The sequence below is a fragment of the Plectropomus leopardus genome, chromosome 13, assembly GCF_008729295.1.
Source record: "Plectropomus leopardus isolate mb chromosome 13, YSFRI_Pleo_2.0, whole genome shotgun sequence".
NCBI classification, from domain to species: domain Eukaryota; kingdom Metazoa; phylum Chordata; class Actinopteri; order Perciformes; family Serranidae; genus Plectropomus; species Plectropomus leopardus.
The window spans coordinates 2,968,975-2,991,171 of record NC_056475.1 but is presented as its reverse complement, the minus strand read 5'-3'; the positions used below and the strand labels follow the sequence as shown (position 1 = coordinate 2,991,171).

The 22,197-nt window shown below is 39.3% G+C and overlaps 1 protein-coding gene across 2 annotated transcripts in view; it reads right to left on the bottom strand.

Annotated features, from left to right (window-relative positions):
* gabra3 (gamma-aminobutyric acid type A receptor subunit alpha3) overlaps positions 1-21,988 on the bottom strand; it is a 110,065-nt gene extending 88,077 nt beyond the window's left edge. For both annotated transcript variants that reach the window (XM_042499612.1, XM_042499613.1), the window contains exon 1: positions 21,932-21,988. The gene's annotated coding sequence lies outside the window, so the exon portion shown is untranslated. The remainder of the gene's footprint in view (positions 1-21,931) is intronic.
* Between the last annotated feature and the right edge of the window lie 209 nt (positions 21,989-22,197).

Sequence of the window (22,197 nt, the reverse complement as noted above, 5' to 3'; positions counted from 1 at the left end):
TCATTATTTGTAAAATAGCACCACTATGTCAGTGCTTTTGGCATTAAAACAACTTTCACATGCACATAAAAGGCTGCTGGACGGCGTCAGGTGAGAACGCAGACAGAGATGGTGGCAGTGTTATCACTCACAGGTGGACACCTGCCGTGTCCACATGATACATGTAGAGACAGTTTTCCTGTGACGTTATGACTTTTTGTGACCGGTTACGAGTGACAAGTCAGCTGTTAATGACGGTTGTGAATTGTGAATCACTGCAACCATGAGCGCTCCTTGTGCATACAGTCATAAATGTGTACACAGAATATGTCGATGATTGGTCCAGTAGTTTGCAAGATTAGCTGCAAACAGACAGATGCACATGCTAGGTGGGCTTCAATTAACCCTCAAATTGTGCAAATTGAAATTGGAAATATGAAATACACCAAATGGAAAAACTCACGTTTATTGCAAAAAAAAAAAAAAATTATGCTCACGAGGGGGCAATTCAGGCAATGTAGAGCCATATTTCGTAACACTGCAATGGAAACACTTTTTCAGCTTTTCAGTGTCACATGATGCTATGGTTATGTGCTTGCTTGAAAGTTCAGTGGATCATCTGTAAGTTTTGAATCCACAATTCCTCTGTGAAATCGTGGACTATCACCTCCCAGAAATCCCTTCTTTGTGGCCGCTCCCGCGTATATGGGGCTTGCCTTTCCATTATTGCTCGCATAACGAACCTTTGTCGCCTCTGATTGGAAATAATGACGACTAGTGTGGTGGCTGCAATAGAAAAAAAGCTGCTAATTTTTTTAATTTTTAAAACACTCATGGCCATTCTTCTCAGAATGTTCTCGCAAGAGGAGAAGTCACATAACATCACTCAATGGAAACACAGACATCTCAAAATTGTGTTTTATTGACAATTTGAAAATATTGCTTAGATTTTGCCCATATCTGTAAAGGAAACGTGCTTATTCACACACGACTAAATGCATGATCCCCCGGGCTTATTCCTGGCGGAGATAACATGAGTCAATGACATCTCCTTTTGGTCCATAATTCAGATAAATCCTACCAATGATGCATCCTCCTCATTATATAATGTTCACTTTCAATGGTGTTCTCAGCTCGATAGGAGACTACCAAGAACACTAATCAATACTTGCACATCACTTACATGCTAAACATACAGTATATGCCAATTCCAAGTATAAAAAATGCAACTAAATACACAAAAAACAAACAAAAATTTAAACATGTAGGAAAATTATCCTTATAGTGCAAATTAAAAAAAAAAAAATCAACAAACCGAAGATCAGACTGCATACATCGGTGCTGTAAATTGTGCTGCACATCTCAATCTCTTCCTTCTGGTGCTCACTTCCTCGTATTGTAAGCCAGTTTGGTTACCCCTCCTAATGGGCAAAGACTTTGTTCCAGCCTGTAATCATAATCCATTGAGGAGATGCAGAACTCGTCACAGTCTGAACTGAGATATTAATTTCCCCTCCGTGTGGGGCCCCCGCTCTGCTGGCCATGTAATACTATCAGCTTTGAAGGAATCTTGTCTGGTTAAGCCTTTCACAAACGTTCTGTTTGACATCCATTCTCTTGCTTTGAATTTAATTGCAAGGAAATTCCTTTTCAGAATAAAAGCATTGCAGCTGATAGCTTGCATCTGCCTGGCGTTATCTTGGGAAATTTGTGGGTTACTTTGGATGTAAATAAATAATCAGAAACATTTTACATTATGTATTATACTAACTGCACTGAACATAAAAAAAAACTGCGATAAGGGGAAAGGTGTCATGAAGCTGAGACAGATTGTACTAATGTTCTTTTAAATAGTTACTGAGCCACAGATTTTGCACCTAATATATATTTTTTCTTCTGTAAATTAAAACAGCTGTATTTTTGTGTGTTGAATTTTAAACCCGGAGGAAATAAATGCTGGGCAAGCAACATTAATTGTATTCCGCTTTTATTTCTTTATTTTCTCATTTTCTCATTCTCTCGTCTTGAGCAAACAGTGACTTCTTTTTCCTGCTTTTAGCCCTGAAGCTTACAATGTAGAGCCACTGCTAATGATGTTAGTGTTTCTTTTTTTTTTCTGTTTATTTAACAGTGATGTTGAAACTGCATTTGCGGAGAATTACTTGAGCCAGACACAGTTCTCCTCTAATCATGATTTTTCTCCCATTCCCACATCTGGCATTTGCACCCTTAACTGCAGCATAAAAGAGGACTTATACTTTATACTGCATGTGGCCTATTTACTTGCTCCCATTAGGTGAAATGCTACTTTCTGAAATGTAAATATAAAGCCGTATGAACTCCCTCATTAAAAGCATTATCAGAATGTAAAGAATCAACGGTGAAGGACTGCAATATGAACTGAGCAGGCATTGAGTTGCAAACAGTGTAACAAGGCCTGAGGTAATAACATGTGCACAGGTGGTGACTGCTAGGGAAGGTATTGCTCTTCACTAGGAATCCTTGATGAACCCTGACAGATTTCAGCTACCAGGCAGGCGCCTCATCTCTGCGTTAACAGCTGCTTTCCAGTCCTGTTAATTTATGGCTGTGGTGACTTGTATGCAGATCAGCAGAAATTTGCTGTTCTGTGTCTCTAATTGTTAAAGTCAGACTTATTTACAATTATGTTCATGTGATCAGAACTCTACCTCGAAGCCATATATTCAATGGTATTACTATATATTCATAATTAACCCAATCGACAGAATGAATGTTGGCATTCATCTGAATTCCGGCTGTGCGATATGGCAAAATATATATATATATAACCGACGATAGAAAAAAACGAAATATTAGAACGTGCAGTAATTTTAAATACTTTAATATATTAAATATAAATATTTCAAATAGGTTAAAATAGGTTTATTTGATGTATATGCATCGGTGATGACACGCTGTAGCAGATGTCCAAAGTAAATTTCCCTAAAGGTATAATAAAAGTATATTTTATCTTATTACAGACACACACACACAAAGCAGGGCTTTTGCAGAGCTCTAGAGCAGTACTATTTAGTCACATTATGCGACCACGGAGCACTTCTAAGCACAATGAAATAAAACAAAATGCCAAAGGTAACTCTTCTGTTTTCATTCCTTTGAGGGTCATTCTGACTGATACTAGTAATCATTCTCTATTATATGATATGATACTGTGAAACCACAATATTATCGTACCATGAAAATCTCATACCGTTTACTTACACGTTTACTTCAGGAAGACAAAACAAACTACATTTCAGTTGCATCACCACCACAATGAGGCTGTAAAGTCGTGTTCAGCGCGACTCAGTATGATGGCCTTCTGTAGTCTCATTTAGCCACTTGTTAGCAACTCATCTTTTTTTTAACACATAAAAGCTTTAAAGTTCATGAATAGGATATGCTCTGATTTATTTTATGTCAGGGAACAAAACCTAAAAATCTCTTGATCTCATGTAAACCATTAACCTTATTTCAGGCATCTACCAAAAACCCCATTGACTTTGAGACGATGGAACATGGGGTGCTGCAATGTTAACTGATTTTCGGGTTTTAGGACTCATTACCAGGGCACTCTATGGAGCCATGATCAATCGAGAGATGGCATTGTCCCAAATGATTCTTTGAAATACTCTGACCCCGCTTAACTTAAAGTAAAGCAACCTATCACATCCTCCTTACGTTTTGTGAGAGTCAAGTGGGGTCTTTAAACAACGTCACTGAATCTGTCCAACTTAAAGGTGCGTCTCTGAAGTGGCTTGATCACCGGCTATCGATCACACTAACAGGTAAAGTATTCATGGGCTGGCTGGCGATTCAGTCTAAGTAGAAGCTATAGCCATTACTAACATGAATGACAGCTATATAGCCGAACTGTAATTGGAATGCAAGGCTTCACTCTCGAGTAATAGCCATACAAAGAGCAGGAGGGTTCAGCACATGCACTAGACTGGCTCAACAGAATAATTTAAACCATAAATCAAACATCCATGCTGTGGTTCACCTTGAGGCTCTATAGGCTCGTCTTTGCCACTTAGACTGAAATTGTGTTGAATTAGTGTTCTTGTTTTCTTACTCTATCCAAACAAGGATTTAGGGTAAGGATTCAAGGATGTACACCCTAACAACGCAAGCTATACGGTCAATAGGGCTGTTGTCGGAAGTAGTACACTTCAAATTCATGTTGCTAACAAGGTAATGAGCTGACAAGGACTTTTATAGAATTTTATTTTATTGGTTTTAAAAAATCTGCTCTCCTGAATGTACAACTTGTGACTGAAATGTGTTAAGTTCAGAGTTCAGATTTTTTTTATTGTAGGCTTATAACGCATACAACTCTAGAATATGACTACTGTCCACAGATACAGTGATGGACAGTAATGAAGTACATTTACTTGAGTACTGTACTTTAGTACAGTTTTTGATAAACTGTACTTTACTTGAGTGTTGTTTTAACTTATTAACTTGACTCCACTACATTTCAGAGAGAAATATTATACTTTTGACTCCACAACATTTCTGTGACATTTGCTTTAAGGCAGCAGATGATTTTTATTTATTTATTTATTTGTCTTTTTCACTTAAAAAAGGTCCACTTTAGAAAAATCAGTACTAGTTTAGGTTAACACTATATTTATGGCCACAGGCATTATGTTTTCGGGTTGTCCGTCTTTACCATTCATGTGAGTTTTCTGACATTTTTCCCTATTTTTTAAATTATTAACTTATAATAATTTCTCCATCTCTCTGCCCGTCTTTTGTGGAGCTTATTTTTGTAGAGGTCTTTGTATTGTAACCTTTTTCGAATTTCTTGCAATTTGTAGGACATGTCTTACAAAGTTACTGTGTGCCTTTTCAACTATGTTTTCAAAAGAAATCACAACAATTTTCTCAGTTTTCAAAGGTTTTAATGCATGTGAAAGGTGCCTGAATGCCGCAGAAAACTGATGTCGATCCCACTTTCAAAGGGTTAAACTTGAAATGTCCTGAAATCTAGGGAATCAGCATAATGTGATTCACTTTTAACTGGTTATTCAGTGTCATATTTAGAAATGTCCATATACTGAACAAATACTGTCCTTTGACTGAATTTTAAAAAGGCAATTCATATTTTAACTTATCGCCACTCAGCCAGATATGTAGGCGTGTATGCCACAGGCGAGAGCCGGCCACCCATTTCCCCGCCGTGTAACACAGAGAGATATTACTGATGGTGTTCTTCTCTGAAATACATTAGGCTTGCAAGAAATATTTCATCTTATCTCAAGAGCAGATACTGTGCCTCAAAAAAGACCTTACGCTGCAAATATGAATCCCACAAATCAAGCCGCACACATCTGGTTTTATTACTGTACCTTGTTATTACACGCAGATGAATATGACAGATATATTCAAATTTGATCCATGAACGTTGGTAAATAAATAAATTCATAGCTTTTTTCCCCACTATTGTGAGATGGCGTCCTCCGCTCTTGATAATAATCAGTTTTCCCAGCGGTGTGAATGAGATGATTCTGAACAGGTCTGTGATCAGTTTTGGGTGCTCTGCGTCTCTGTGGATGAGATGTTTACTAGGTCTTTTTGTGTGGCCAGTAGGATCCCACTTAGTGTGAATGATGGCAGCTGTGAGGGCGCCTCTGGCAGGTGTGACTCCAACTATGGCTGCTTGGTCTCATGTAGCGTACCGCGCCAGCTGCTCAGGCTGTGTAGCACTCCAGCAGGCATGACTGATTGTGGCTGAGGTAAGCACGTCTCTGGCAGGGATGATGCTGAACGCAGCGAGGGTGAGTGCAACTCTGGCTAAAACAATGTGAGATCACGGTGCACACCAGCTCTGTGCAGCTGGCTACTTGGACTGCGGCTGCGTTAGCCTGACTGTGGCGAGTGTGTCTTTGTGTCTGTGATGGGCATGATTCTGGATGCTCTGTGTGGGTTGCTGCCGCTGCTGCTGCACACGCTGACAGACTGTGGTGAGAGTGATTCTGGTGATCAAAGCAGCTTTGACTGCTGGTGCAGCAAGTTATCACTCTGGTGGAGTTTGCTGGTTGGGCAAAGGCTGTGATGAACACAACTACAACAAGTGTGACTGAGTGACTGACTGCAGCAGGGTGAGCGAGTCTCAGTTCAGCGCTGTTCATGCTACACTGTTTCATGCAGCAATGGAGTGTGAGGCTGATAAGCTCCAGTGCTCCTGCAATCTGGACACACACTGCTGAGCTTCTGCTTACAAATGAGGCAGCGACACACAAGTTTTTGTGCTGCAATCGGACGTAAATGTGACTGTGGAAAACTTGAACTGTTAAAATTGCATTTTTTTCATGCAACCATCAAGTAACTTACAGGATATGTACTGTACTGTACTGTACTTTGTACAGTATTTCATGATTGATTTTTATGAACACCAAATTGTGAGTTCATCTATATTATACCAGCCTCAGTGTTTGCTTGGAGAATTAAAAAAATAATAATAATAATAAGACCACGTGCTGTGACTCTGTTAGAGCTTGTTATTAACTTATAACGCATATTTATTGAGGGCAAAACAAAAAGAATAAGAATCAATATCAGGAAAATGGTGTATCAAGAGGGATTGTGATATTAAAGTTTGTCAAGCTCTTTCCTAAATAGAACCTGCACCACGCACAAAGTAACCAGTTAATTCAGAAAGTTGGTTTTAATGAAAAATAATTATTTACTTTGAAGGGACCCACTTCAAATCATATCTCTAAAATGTGTCTTACAGTGCAGTTTCTGTACAGAAATCATCACTGAATCTGCTCAGTGGTTTGTTTGTTTTTTATCTGTAACTGAAAGGCACAAAAGCTATCATTTATTTTGGTACCACTTATATACAGTAAACTAGTAAGATCACAGTCTGGTCTCTAAATAAACGGCAGCTGATGCTCCCAACAAAGTGGCGAGCACTGTCAATTCCTGAAGCACTTCTAACCGTGAATATAATGTTCTTATTATTCCCTCCGATGAGTTCAAAGACGTGAATGTTTCAAAGTTCTGTGAGGATGAGAACGACATGGCGCGCTGCTGGGATCCACATAGTGATCTAATAGTACTAGCATTACATACACAATAGCATTCCCTGATGAAAACATGGTGACAGTATGCACTGAGGTATTTAATCATTAATAACACTGAGTAGAAACATGCCAGAACAAAAAAAATAGGTATTATAAGGTAAGCGTGTCTTTTCAGGCAACCCAGTCGCCAGAATAAATGTTGGCACGGTACCTTTCTACAAAGCACAGATATGTTGAAACTTAAAGTTTATTTACATTTCAATAATACTGTGGTAAACAAAATAAACACTTGGTTAGGGTTAGAAAAAAGATCATGTCTTTGCTTTGTCTTTAAAAGAAAAAACAAAAAACAACCTTGTTTTGGTGCCCCAGTTGTGGTTGGGAATGCCAAAACAATGTCTTGCTATAAAGTCCATGGTTTTGTTGCCACAATTCGGGCTGAAAATGCTGCAATGTTTCACTAACAAAAAGTCCCCAGTTTTGTCACAACAACTCCTGCTGGAAATGCAGCAGTCTGGCTTATAGACAACCAGTTTTGGTCCCTCAATTGCACCTGGAAATGCCCCCAATATCTTGCTTAAAAATCCCTAGTTTTAGTGCCACAACTGTAGCTGGAAATGCTGCAGTGTTTCACTAAAATATTTTTCCTATTGGAACCACAATTTTGGATGGAAATGCTGCGTTGTCTTGCTATAAATTTCACGGTTTTGGTGCCACAGTTGCTACTGGAAATGCTGTGATGATAATCACAAATACCACTGGAAATGCAGTGGTCTTGCAAAAGACAGCTGGTTTCAGTGCCTAAATTACAGCTGAAAATGCCAGAATGTCTAGCTAAAAAGTCCCCGTTTTTGGTGCCACAATTTTGACTGGAAATGCTGGAATGTCTCATAACAAAACACCCAGTTTTTTTTTTTTGTAGATCTGGACAGTGGTCTGTTGCTTGGCAGCCATCTCTCTCAGGTTTCATGCCAATTACAAAGGCAGCTTATATATTTATGTGTGTTCAGAATTATCTCATTGTATGAATGTTGATATGCTTTTTGGGAACCGTACAATTTTTACATATCTGTGGTTTGCAGAAACAAACAAAAGCAATATTTTCTTGTGCTGACTGACCTGTTTCGGGAGGTTCTGAAGTTTATTAAACCTTTCATGGCCTCCCAGTCTGTATCATGTTGTGACTGAAACTTACTGCAGTCTGCTGTTAATGTCAGGCCTCAGTGCTTTCAGCTTTTTAAACTCATTATCCCCCCCAAAAAACACCAAGAAATGAATTTACACACACATTATCACTCACACATTAAATCACCAGTCAATAGAAAACTGATGAGACTCCTGCATAACCGATTGATTATTCAATTAGTCAATCACCTGAAAGCAATTGATGGCAATTTTAATAGCTGTTTAATTATTTTTGTCATTTTGTTAATTATTGGCCATTAGTGGCATGGACGCTGGTTTTAAATTGATGTATCGCCTGGGTGCAAACTATTTATTTTCAGGCATTTTCTTTCAAGGCCAGAAAGACTCTGACAACAGCTTCCTCTGAGTTTGTATTCTCTGAGGCTGTCCTGCCTTTTTCTTTCCTTCCTCATTCATAATTAAAAACTGGCAAATGTACTTCTTGAAAACCCTGACCATTACTCCACACATGGTGCTGGGTCGTTCAAATTTAGTGTGTGTGCACCTGGTAGGTAATTTTCAAGCCTGCTACGTTGAAAATAGGAGCAGTCGTTGCATGGAGACAGCCAACAGGAGCAATATTAAGACAGGAAATAACTACACATTTGAATTTACTTTTATATGGTAATTAAGCTTTATATCCAGCTTGGTAGTGAATTTTTATAAGGCCATTACAAGGTGGCTGGATCTGAGTAAACAAACCACCCCTGTCATTCAAGTTCTTTTGGCGCCTTGAAATATGAGAATGTAAACAACATAACTGAAGCACATTTATAGTTGATTTAAAATCTGAAGAAAAAATTCTACAATCGAAGAATTAGGAATATATAAAGCACAGATATGCACTAAAAGCTTTGAGCACTGCAGAGGGAAATCAACCGACCACAAACAGCATTGATCGAAGGCCATTAATGATTCACTAGATGACTTGATAATATATGGCCAGTAATAATGTGGCCACCAACTGGAGAGAGACTGGTAAAGAACCATAAGAGGACACAGACCATCAGAAGCAACCGCAGAAGGTCAATAACGAGGAGGAAGAGGGACAAAATGGTCCTAAATTCATCTTCATAATACTCATGGATATATTGCTCCATCAGTGTACATATCATCATGAATTTGCTTATGTGCAATAACACTTTCAAAGGCAACAGAAGAAGAAAATAAGAAGAAGACTCCCATTTGTTTTCTAATGATAAGGGTAGAAATGAAACAAATAACAGATAGTTTAAATAATCATATGGAAAGATCTTGTGAATGACGTGAAATGGGGACGTGAGATTTAGAAACCAAATACATATATTTGACGAAAGATGGAAAAAATTGATTAAATATAAAATATAATGAACGTGTTTATTTTCCTTTTTTTCTTCTTTAATTGTGTCAGCTGCTAATAATATCCAATGTGGATACAAACATAACATTAAGTTATCCTGTAACATGAAATTATTCAATTTATCAACATGAATTTTAAATTATTTGTGAACTGTGAATGACTTATGAACTCTCCCAAATGACTTTTTATTTATTTATTTTTCTTTGTCTTTTTGTTTTAGCTCCACATTGAAACTCTTCCATAGCTTCACTCTACAGATTGAAATACATAAACTTTTTCTGGTGGTACAAACAGTTTAAATTTTGAAATTAAATTTTCCCCTTAAATTTTAGAAAAATATCAAGAAACTAAATGGTGTCACCTTTTGCTCTTAGATAATAAGTTCTGCATTTTTCACTTTATTTTTTGTGTTGTTTTTTTAGGCCAAATTTAAACTAAAAAATAATAATCTGAAGGTGATTTGAATTAATAAAACATAGTACTTGCAGCCCGAGACAACAAAATTGCGATCATAAGTCATGACTAACAAACATCAAATCACCTTAAAGTAATTCCACTAAAACAAAAGCTTTCTTCTCCTGCCCTCAAGTCATATATATATATATATATATATTATATATATGTATATGTATGTATGTATGTATGTATGGATATATATATGGTGTTGTGGTTCAGTGTGTGGATGTGTATGCTGAGTAAGATGTGCATGAGATCAGTTCCACCTGCTGCGATGTTCCATCCCCACTTCTTGCTTCCTGTCTCACAAGCCAGGGATCCTAATTGGAGCGGCACCTGGTCCGCCTCTCCAGTCCAGAGGATGCATTTGAGGACCAAGAAGTTACAAATGCTTGGCCAGCGAGGCACTCAGCGCAGCTGGGGGTTTTCAGCTCGCCAACATGCCTCTCTGTGTCGTTTCAGAGTGGATACATGTTAATTGTGTTGTTAGCTGTATTGAGCCTGCCCGGGGACTGGGCCTGGTGTAGTTTTAGTAACAGATTTCACGCACATGGAAATCCTCTGTTAAGAGACAGTAAGTGCAGGGGGTGCAGTTTTATCTGTGTTTGCTTTCCATCAAATAAGATCAGTGAGGTTTTTATTTCCATTTTTGGTTTCTCTTTAGAAAACTAATTGTAATAGTCCCCTTTGGTTATATTTATTTATTTAATTTGACAGCAAACAGAAGCTCTTAGCCCCTGCAATCTGACTCACAAATTTTTGTTTGAATCCATTACCTAAGCTCTCTGTACACCATTTGAAACTTGAGCAAACTGACTATTATTATTATTATTATTTTTATTTTGTTCAATTTGCAATTTGCAGGGCATTTCTTACTAAGTTGCTCACTGCCTTTTCCCCAGCTTTTTTAAAAGAATTCAAACCAATTGTCAGATGATTCAGGGGTTTAAATGCATGTGAAAGGTGCTTCCCTGTCCCTGTGAATGAGCTGTGTTGTAGCAGCATGTGTAGCAGAGCTGGAAAAGGCCATGTTCTCCGGGGTTCACCTGTGACAGCTCTCAGAGGAGCACAGTTACTGCAGCAAGTCACCCTGTCTTCACAGAGAACTGTGTTCACACTCTTGGCATAAAGTCAAACTCGTTCAAGGTGTGTGTCAGAGCCGGAGAAAGTTGTCCCTTCGCCTGTTGGTGATGTTCATGGATATGCATCGAGGCAAAGCCAAGGCCTGACTGTCCAGCTCAGCGATGCCATCCCTGCTTATTGTCAAAAAATCTCACCCATCTGGCTTTTTGTCTGGCTGTTATTTGCAGCTGTGATGTAGTTTGTGTTTTATTTTCACTGATTTGCTTCAGATGTATAGCTAGTTAATGTAAAGATCTGCCTCCATCTTCCTCTTTAATCCTTGAAACCCAGAGTGACATCACTTTTCTTGTGCTGCGTTGAGACGTCTCTCACAAGTATTTAACCCCTTGCACCCTGAGAAAATTGGCTGAATTTCTTTCAAAACATGGGAAGTAGCCAGTGAGCAACTTAACAAGAAATGGCCCAAAAAGTAGCAAGAAATTAGCAAAAACTACAAGAAAATTACCTGAAAAAAGGATGAAAAGTTTAAAAAAAAGGACAAAAGACCTTGAGAAAGTGCTAAAATTATACGTTTCTATTTTTTTTTCTGTAACATTTTAAATGTATAATTTTAAGAATATTAATTGTGTATTTTCCCTTTTTTGACATAATTTTCTTGTTACCTTAAACTAATATTTTGCAATTTGCCAGAGATTTCTTGCAAATTGCCTGTTATGTTTTTCTTTCCAGAAGTTAATTTTTTTTTGTAAAAGAAATCACAAATGCAGCACAAGAAAACTGAATCAGGTCTGAAAGAGTTAAACCTTTGCATCCTGAGAAAATTTGTAATTTAGAAAATGACTCTTAAAAAGCTAGGGAAACATTCCAAAAAACTAAACTATGTTTATTTTAGGGCATTACTTTTTTTTTTGTTTTCTTGTTTTGTTTTGTTATTTTTATTTTTTTCCCCATTTCTCTTTGTATTGATATTAAGGTTTTTTATTGTACTCTATACTTACTACTTTACTAATTTATTCCTAATTTTTGGGTCTTTTCTTCTCAATTTGGTAATTGCCTTCTTCTTATGTATTAAGGAAATCAAGCCCATTTGCTCGTGTTTTTAACTTGCACTCTTGAGCCAACAAGACAAACTGACATTGTGCTGACAATAGCTACATTTATCAATTTTTTTTTATTTCACGAGATGAGAAAGTCTTTGCACAGCTCCAGTTTTAAGGATCAAATCAGTATTCATAGGTATGCCTCACAGCTGTTGTAAAGGTCTTACAGGTGCTGTTAATGCATTAAACTGCAGTTCATGTCTGTGGAGTACATTTTCAGGCAGGAAATAATGTTAATAAAAGCTCCTCTGCACGGCTCAAACCAACCTGGTAAACTTTAGATATATATGTGATATTTTATTGAGGTATATTAAATCTAGAATGCACTTTCATGGTCTATCGAATGTTATAGAGTAACGCTGAGTCTTGATAAAAGGGCTTGCGGGGGCAGGAAATTTGAGAAAAGCGGGTATCATTATTTTGGGGTTGAGATTATAGATATATGACTTTTGAATTATATCTTAAAAGCATTCTTGGCGCTCACAATGACCACTCCAACACTGCTTTCTTTATCTGTCTTAGCCATGACACTGCTATGTGTCCAAAAATGCCGCAACGAAGCTTTCAGCTCAAGTGGAGAGACATGACCGCGTCTCCCCACTTCAGCACTTGCCCGTTTCTTATTGATTTTTAGACCCGCTAATGTTTTTTAGTCTTTGAGTGAACGTGTGCTGACTTGTCTCTGAACTTTGTGACAAAACTCCTCAGACAGGAGCCTCCTGACACTCTCTGTGTCAAGGTTAAAGACTAAAGGTGACCATGCTGTTGCTGTCAGGGCTGCTTAGCTTCTGAATGAGCTTCCAGCATAGTGGCATCGCAATTAAGGCCTTTTTTGCCATCTTTGATGTTTACTCCTCTTGCATCCCTGCAGCCTTGTCTGATCTCAGTATTTTGCATTTCTTATCCCCATGACTCCCTCTGTTTATTGAGGCATTTAGGTTAGTCAGTCATTATAACCTTGACTAACAGATTTCCTGTGGCAAATGCACACAATCTGATAGTTATTGTTCTTGACAGCAACCATTTATGCTATAATTTAAACGGTAAAATCCCCTTGCGCATTCAAAAGATACATTTCAACTGCTATCATCACACCTACACCGTGTCGGAGCATAGCAATGCAATAGTGATGCAAAATAATCTCTGCAAAAGAAATTTCTACATGCCATACCTGGTGCAATAAAGAGTAGGCTGAGACAGCAGGAAGGTGGCCAAATGCTACACACATTAAAATGCCCACAATCATCTGACAGCCTTTGATAAAAAAAAGAGAGAAAACTATGGTCTCATTAGTGAGCTTACTTATAAGGAAGGAAGCTGTTGATTTCTGTGCAGAAATGTATTTTGAGTTGCTTTAACATCACAGTCCTCTGTAAAGGCCACATCATAAAACATTAAAGTTGCTTTATGACAACGTGATGAAATGTCCTAAACGTGGCTTTCACTACAAATCACTTACTGCACAGGCAGGAACTCACTGTAAAGCTGCAACTTGCCCACTAAAGTTGCAACTACTATTTTTCATTTTTTAAAATAAACTTATTCATTGTTTGATCTTTTTACCTTATGCTAACTCTTCCATTTTTGTACTTCTGATTCGAACCATCGATGTATAATAATAGCCTACATAAGTACTGCATGAAAAGATGGTACCTGTTTGTTCACCTGGCACATATGCCAAAAAAGTATCACACTTCTGGGTTTTCTTTCAGGGTATGCAGCCCTCTGAATAAATCAACACATCCTCATCCAAAGTTGTCACAAATCACTGCTTTGTCAGTGAACTTTTGCGTCTACATATTAGGCTCTAGGTATCTTTCTTCATTTGCTGTTGATGTTCTGGGATGCCGAGACGCTGGAATGTCAACAAAAGCACGTTAGGCTTTTGGTTACATTTAGGCAACAAAAGCTCATGGCAACCAAAGCTGGGATGTCAACAGAAGACATGCTTAGGATTAGGTAACAAGAGCACACATGTTTAGTTTTAGGGAAAAAAAAGGCACATGGGTAGGTATGGGGGAAAAAAATTACATTCAGACGGGAAGTGTACACAGGTGTTTGTTTAACCAAACCACCACCCTTCCTCCAGTTCATAGTGACCTTTGTGTTCTTTATATTGCGTTGGCCAGCAGCGTTTCAACCAATCTAATGGCGTATCATGCTGACGTGACAGGTTCTGTCCGGCTTTTGTTTTCAACTGACGCCGCCTGTACATGTATCATACAGCCATGCCAGGTGCCATCTGACGCCGTATCATAACACAAGGAATGGTTCTGTCCGGCCACGTTCTCAGCCGTTAACACCCAGCGGTGTATCATGCGGACGCACATGACTTTTGACGTCGGTATGTTACACCAAAATCACTGCAAAAGCAGCTGTATTAAATAAGGTCAGAATGAATAGGAGCCGGAGAGTACCCATTTCAGTTTGATCATAAATGTTAAAAAAAACAATGAAAACATAGTTATAAATATCATAGCCTATGCCAATAGAAGCCCCTAAATCCTACACAGTGGACCTTTAAGCTTTTCCTATACTATTTGACATTGCAAGGCTTTTAAATAAGCCTAAGTGTTATCTTAAAGCCAGTGCTGTAACTTAAGTAAACAAAAGTAAGATAAAAGGCTTTGGGTCATTTGCATGTATATACTTTTTGATAGATGGTATGAAGCTAAGAAGAGTTAACAGCTCAAACTCAAGAGACACTACTGGTATCTTGCACATGAGAGTGCATTGTGAGATTTTCCCTTGCTTTGGTTATTTTGCTTTTGTTATTTTCACTCCCTGATAGGAGCAGATGCTCACTCAGTCAGGGAGATGTCAAAATTGCAATTGAATTTTGATCAAGATTCATTGTGCCCTGCCAAAGCAGGATCACACACATCAGACTCACTGTTTTTTCTTGATTAAATATTGTGCAGCCAGCACCAGGCTGTCACAGAGAAACCACAAAAACACTCGTGCTCTTTCCTGCCTCACTGGTCGGGGTTAGATCATGACATCCCATGCAGTTTCCCAGCAGTAAAAATGATCAGATTTAAAGTTGGTGTCACCCTCAGGACATTTTTGACACACACAATTTAATCGGGTCCATTAAAAAAAAAAAAAAAAAAAGATTGTGAGACAATTAAAGCTTTGCTCTCCTTCTGACATCACATAAAGCCCTTAGGACCGTAGGTTTCCAACAATCCCCTCTCCAAATTTTCAGCCAAAAACATAGTGTTACCGAGGCAACAGCTGTGTGCATCCTCTTTTTTTCCCAATGTGTGAAACCAAAGTAGAGCCTGAAGCATCACATGTCTAATTGCAATCGAGGTAAATCAGTGACTGAGATGGTCAATGTTATGTGTTGGAGCAAAATAACATCTCAGAGATATGAAGGCAAGCGGGAGACATTTTTTGTGTGTACAGGCTGTTATGCAACCATGGAAGGGTTTAATTGTCTGTTCCCGTATGCCTGCAGCCTCAACAACACCAGAAGTGCGCCGCCACTCCCTCTGCACACATCACACTCCGCTGCAAATTGTGCCATGCACCTTGATTCACAAAATATGCACCCGCCGTCTTTGCCAATAACCTTCAAGCACTATTTCTTCAACTCAGTGTACCTGGATCAGGAACAAAATCTGACCACTCGTTGTCTTCGACCTGGAAAGCCTAAAATATCTCTCATTCCTCTGCCAGCTCCCATCAAAAGTCTAGTTTTTAATGCTCTACGTCCCTTTTTTGTGCCAGATGATCAAATTAATGCACAACTGAAGCAATTCTTCACTCAACAAACATCCTTTTAAGAAGTTTTTTCTCGTTTTGAATACAGCACTTATCTTTCTTCAACACCATTTCAGGTCTTGGATATGTAAAACACAATGTCAGACACAGGAGTTTCTCAGACGTTCAGCCAGTACAGACAGTCGTGATATGAAGCTTTAGGCTCCTGGAAGATTATGATATTTGAGAGATTCTGGCTGTCAACCATAAAAGGTCAGAGTAAGCCCTGAAAGACGTTTAGGGTTAAAGAGAGAAGGTGAAAGTCAGCAAAAGACAATGACGTTATAATTTCTACAACCTGCAGTCAGATATGGATGTTTGAAAAAAGGAAGAGCCTATGAAATTATAAGTCCAGTCACCAGTGGAAAATTCTGGCATTGCATGTTTCAGCAAACCACAGATATGTTACATTTGTACATTTCATACATGTCATATCAACGTTCTTAAGTGACGTAGTTTATGAGCTGACTTTGGCAGCAGGGGACAAAGTGGATGCTCAATAAAGTCATTTATGCATTTCAAGTGGCTTTTGTATCACTGAATGTGGGTGTTTTTTAGCAACCTAATACCTGCAGGTTTTGTGATGTTGTTTGTGGAAGTTTTTAAGACAAGTGGAAACTTTTCCAGTGGATTTTGTGCTGCCAATAGTGGCTGCTTTTTAGCAACCAGTCACTGCTTTTCCAGCAGCTTTTGTACAACAGAAGAAGGGTGTTTTTGGTGACGCATGGGCACTTTTCAAGCATCTTTTGTATCAGTGAATGTTAGTGTTTTTTAAGAGAACAGTGAACACTTTTCCAGTGGCTTTTGTGTTGCTGACTGTTGATGCTTTTTAACAACCCGTTGCTGCTTTTCCAGCTGCTTTCATGCAGTTGAACATGGGTGTTTTTAGTGTGAATCACTGCTTTTCCAGCAGCTTTAGAATAAGGATAAGGAATAAGGTGCTTTTTAATGACCCATTTTCAACTTCAGAAGGTATTGTGACATTGAATGTAGATGTTTTTTAGAGACCCATGGACTCTCTTACAGCAACTTTTGTGCTGCTGACTGTGGCTGTTTTTTAGCAACTGGTCATTGCCTTTGCAGTGGTTTTTGTGCCATTGAACATAGGGTTTTTTTAGAGACAATCACTGCTTTTCATCACCTTGTATGTAACCAACTGAAGATGTTTTTCAGAGGCCTGTGAATACTTGTAACAGTGGCTTTTGTGCTGCAGCCTGTTTTTAAGGGACCCATCACTGCTTTTCTAGCGCTGTTTGTGCCATTTATCAAAGGTATTTTTTAGCAACTCATCACTGCTTTTCCAGCGGCATTTGGGCTACCAAATGCGGGTATTTTAAGCCAAAAACTGATCTTTTCCTAATCACAAACAGGTGGTCTTTGTGCCTTAACATACATTAACCATGGCCTTGTTTGGATATAAAGTGTCAAGAAGAGTGCTACACATTAACATACCGGTATAACATATCCCTGGTTTGCATCAACAGGCAATGCAAGCATTTTTATCTGGTGATTGGGTTACAAAAAAGCACAGGTTTTATTCCAACAACTACAGTGCAAACACACAGATTTCATAGAGGCTCCAATCTGAAAAGCTTGAATCAAATGTTTATTCTGATCTGTGATTTCTTGCTTCTTGTTTGCAGAGTGTGATTCTGTGATGGCGATTTCCTCCTCCCTCCTCTCTTCTGCACTACAAACAGAGTGTGAGAAACAAAAGGTGAACATCTGCAGCGACAATGGATCCTGAGCAGGTAATGTTGGATGATGAATGTTCATGAATTCATTTAGAGGCAAGTGTGCTAAATTGTTTGAAATGTTGCACAACTTTCTTTGTCTATATGGGTTTTTTTCCCACAAAAACTGCTTTTGGCAAGCAGTCAAGCACAAAATAATACCTTTAACTACCAACTCCAATCTCAGTGGTAATCTTACAAGAACAATTTAGACGGTGTAACTGTGCGACGATGGCAGCTCAAACAGTCTTTCTTCAAACAATAGTCGATGATTTGCTCTGCACATAATGTACTTGTTGAAAATGTTTTATGCAGTTTTGGCAAGCAGGTTTGGTCCCTGAATCACTTGGATGTGCACATGAGATCACTCTTGTCGGGAGTCCTCCATCTCTGCCAGAATACAGTAACACGAGTTATTTGTTTGTGGAGGTTTTACGTAACAAATTGCAGATATGGGAGAACATTTGTGCAGGATTAAGATCAGTGACAATCACAGAAATTATCATAAATCAGTGGGCGTCTGGAGGTAACATTATTCCTGTGTGAATGGAGCCTCAGTAATTAATCCTTCTCCTCTCCTGCATATAAACAGGGGGATGATGGGAGCTCACCAAACAGGAGAATGAGTGAGGTAACTAAAATTCTGGGAAGCAGTGAATATGTTGAGAAATTCGCAGTAATGCAAAAGCACTCCACAACCTTAAAATATTCAATTTCTCCACTTCATCCTACAAATTATGTTTTGGTTGTGCAGGATGAGTGAAGCGAGTGTGTGTCCATCTCTCCCTGTCTGTATTAACCCAGCATGGCCTCCTCATTGTCGGGCCTTGTTCCACTTCTCATCATCTCTGCCCCTGTTGAGACCCGCTGTAAATTTCCCCTCGAATCTTCTTGGTCATGACTGACACGATCATGGCCGAGGTTTCAATATACTTAGAGGGCTCTCGTGATTACATCCTGTCAGCTGTGATCATTATCACCATCAGACAGTAGCTTGATGCCCCATCTCCACTTGATCTGTGTGGTGGATCTTGGCATAGATTGGCATCTCTAAAACAAGCTTCTGTGCAGGGCAATGTGTGTGTGCCTGGGTAATACTAGGTCATTTCCAAAACATGTAATAAACATTAACATCAATTCATGTAGAGGATAATTACCTCCTGCTAAAACACCAGGACAGTGCTATCTTAGCCTTAGCAATTTTCAGCAGATTGTGTGCTAAAGAACATGGGTGTTTTTTGTCGACATGTCACTGCATTTCCAACAGTTCTTGTGCCATCAAACACAATTGTTTTTAGCGACCCATTGCTGCTTTTCCAGCAGCTTTTGTGCTAATGAATGAGTGGTTCTTTTGTAACCCCTCTGTACTTTTTCAGCGACTTTTGTGCAGCAGAACATGTTTTTTTTTGGCAAACTGTAACTGTATTTCCAGCAGCTTTTGTGCTGTCAAATATAGTTGTTTTTTAGTAAGCCATCTGCACTCTTCCAGCAGCTTTTGTGTTTCAGAGCATGGCTGATTTGGCGACATGTCTCTGCATTTCTAGCGACTATTGGGCTGTCAAAAATGAGTGTTTTTTAGTGACCCTTTGCTGCTTTTCCAGCAGCTTTTGTTTTGCAGAACACGGGTGTTTTTAACATGGCTCTGCTTTTTCCGTAGCTTTTGTGACATCAAACGTGAGTGTTTCTGGCAAGCCATTGCAGCTTTTCCAGCAGCTTTCAGGCCATTGAATGTGGGTGGGTTTTTTAGTAACCTATCTTAACTTTTCCAGTGGCTTTTGTGCGACAGAACATAGTTGTTTTGACAACTGGTCACGGCATTTCCAGCAGCTTTTGTACCGAACATGGGTGTTTTTGCAGAACATGGGTGTTTTTGGCAACCTGTTCTAGCATTTTCAGTGGCTTTTGTGCCATCAAGCGTCTGTGCAGGGCAATGTGTGTGTGCCTGGGTAACCCTAATATTTAGAATACTAAGTCATTTCCAAAACATGTTATAACATTAATTTATGGAGAGAATATTTCCTTCCTGCAAAAATACCAAGACAGTGCTTTCCCTTAACACTCCAGGAGACATTACCCCCTTTTATTTTATAATCACCCGAGATACTTTGAATTTTACTGCATCATGCCTTAATGTGCCTCGAGGAACACTATGGAAATGCTAATCCTCACAACAATCTGCTTCTATCCTTGCCACACATTTTATTTAACTGCATCTGCATGCAGAATCCAAATAATAGCAATTACAAACACATCCTCTAATCACGCCACCTCAGACGTAGCAGGTTCTCCACAGTATAGTCAGGGAAGCACAACATATCCATCTGCAGCTCCAGAAAGAGATAACACCTCCCTCAACAAAATCTGTTCTCCCTGACACATTCCCTGCTGGACAATAAATCTGAGTTTTGCTTTCCCTTCCACCACTATGCAGCCATTTGCTGTGAAAAACAGAGGGGCTCTCTGCTGTGTGTGTCTCAACAGATGAAGAAACTGGCTGAGAAAAGTCATTTACTTGTGGTCACACTCATGAGTCCAGGGAGTCATCGCATTATGAGCCCTGTAGCGTGCAGACTGAGAGATGGCAGGGTGAAAAGGCTGCGAGGAGCCACAGATGACTGTGCATTACATCAAATAAGAGGTGTGGTAAATACATGAATATGTGATGTGCAGAGGAGGGACTTCTTAAAATGTGGCATGCAAAAGTCAGAGCAGGGAGTGGGGCAATCATCTCAGAGTGGAGCACTTCTTAAAACCTTCATTGGGATGATGTCCAGTAATTAGGAAGGTGGGTGCCTCTGACTCTGGCTGGTTGGAAAGCTTGAAAAGATGAAGCGAAAATGAATGCAACATCATATCTCTTCCTGCTGTGAAGAGTCTGTACGCCAAGCCTGCTTATTAACCTGCGCACGCACATTTTAAACATGCAGAACCAACAGGTTTGTTTGTTAATGTGCTACTCGTCTGACGTTGTACACACAAATGCAATCGAAAATAGTCTTTTTTTTTAAGGGCGCACCTTCATGCGCTCTATCCAACACCCTTAGATTGACACCATTTGTTGCTCATTTCTGCTTCTTCTCGAGCAGAAAACAAACAGCAAAACTGTTATTCGGAGTGTGTCTTGTTTGTGTTGACCCATTTTCACCTGATTTTTACGGTTGGGGGAGTTGCATTTGCTTCTGCACGGGGGGGTGAGATGGTTTGGGGAATATTTGAATTATTTAAGATGTTGTGTCTGAATCATAGCAGTTGAACATTGCTCAACATATGTGGCTATTAACACACTACAGCATGCATGGTCACTGATGGAGGAGGGAGGAGGGGTGAGGGGATGAAGAGGGAGAGTGACAGACAGAGAGAGAGAGATTTCTCAAAATGGGATTAGGTTTTTTAATGAGGCAGGTTCATGCATTCTCATTATATGCAGCAGAACACATATGGAGTCTAATTATTAAGATAAATAAATCACTTAAAAGGGACAAAATGTGGCCACATGGATTTTTTTTGTCGCCATAATAGATTTTTTTTTCGACAATTAAACTTACCGATGCACGCGCGCAAACACGGCATCACTTGTATTACTTTCATTTAATTTTTTTTATTTTATTTTAAAATGTATTATGCCGTGTTGTTGGAGATAAGAGACGCATATTGCTGCCAGACCCTCCCGCTGTAACACTGCTTTATGTTCCAAGGTTAAGTTAGCCTCAGCTCAACAGCCTTGTCACTGGTTGCGGTTTGCTGACAAGATTTCCAGCAGGTCCAAAAAAAAACCCAACAAAAAAAATCAGGAGACCAGGAGTTCCAGTCACGGAGGTGCGGATTTCTAGCCAGAAAACGTTGCGCGCGCCGTCGTTTAATTGCCCATTAACGCAAAGTAACAACAGTGTCGCATTGTGTTGACTGTCCTGAGAAGTCAAGCTGGAGAAATTTAACACCGCCATTGTCTCAACTGCATTCCAACACAAGATATTAAAGAAAAAAAAGAGCCCCACATTTGTTGCTCAAACTGACCAAATGTCTCTCCATGCAGCATCCTCGCATCAGCATCACTTGCAAGGAGGGGGAGACCTGTTAAACCATCAATTATACTGCGGTAGCTCCACAAACAGCAGTTGTTGCATGTGAATGAAACATTACCATCGAGCACATTTTAAATCATCCCCTGGCAGCAGCAGCGTGCGTGAAACCCGATAAAACGAAAAAAGGCATGCATTGAAAAAGAAATCTCACCAGCAGTTAGCAGGAATTACGCGATTTCTTCTCCCTCCAGACTCCTTGGAGTTAATGAGGTTCTGACGTTTGGTCCGACTGATTTCTCCCTCAGCTGTTACTGTCCACCGGGTTTCTCTCTCTCTCTCTGTCTCTCTCTCTCTCTCTCTCTCTCTCTCCAGCGGTGAAATAATAAGAGAAATCGGCGTCCTCTCACAAAGCTCTGCCCTCTTCAAACTAACCTTCCCGCCCCCTCCTTCTACCCATCTCAGATTGGTGCTGGTCAG